This window comes from Egretta garzetta, unplaced genomic scaffold, assembly GCF_000687185.1.
Source record: "Egretta garzetta isolate BGI_Z169 unplaced genomic scaffold, ASM68718v1 scaffold154, whole genome shotgun sequence".
Lineage (NCBI taxonomy): Eukaryota > Metazoa > Chordata > Aves > Pelecaniformes > Ardeidae > Egretta > Egretta garzetta.
In genome coordinates this window covers 2374028-2374791 of record NW_009259600.1, presented here as the reverse complement: position 1 = coordinate 2374791, position 764 = coordinate 2374028, and positions in this window count along the sequence as shown.

The window sequence follows — 764 nt, the reverse complement described above, 5'->3', positions numbered from 1 at the left end:
TGGACCATGTGTTTAAGGTTGTTTTATTTTTTTAGAAACTTTACTGTGTTGGAAACTAGCAGGGATATGAATCGTTTGTTTTCTGTCAGGGAATTTGAACTGAAAAGTAAAATGTCAAGCATGGAATAAATATGTAAATATTCAGTACTGGTTCTTGAAGGTTTAAAATATGTGGCATGTCACACTAGTCATTTTCAAACTAGGAGGAAATAAAGGGTTGGTTAAATTGTTTGATGTATGCAAGCTCTGTAAATTTAGTTAAACTTGAGAAAGAAACAGATGTCTATCATGGTTTGTTTTTTTAAAATTAATTTCATTCTGTGACCCTTCAGCACAAAGTGGTTCCTTCCTTGGATGAATTCAACTCGAAATAATACTGTTTCAAACTTTGGAGTTACTTGGTTTGCTCTTAAACTGGATTCCTACCATGAGTAAATGACGCTTTAAGCATTGAATTTAACTTTTTATACTCTGCCCGAAATGAGTCTTTAAAGTTTTGTTTCCTGACTGGAGCACTGAAATCCTGGAAGCATCTAATGTCAAAATGTGGGCTAGTGAGTCGTGCACTTACTTACCTGATGAGCAAAATGCTTGGCAGGAGAGAGCGAGGTGGAACGCATCTGCAGGGCATGACAGTTCTTCCTCCTGGCAGCCTGTGGCCAAGTACGCAGCTCCCGTGCCTGGTAGGAAAAGGAGAAGCTCCTTGTGGCAGCCACGCTGCTGGCGGTGACGGTTTGACCTGGGCTGGACGCCAGGTGCCACCA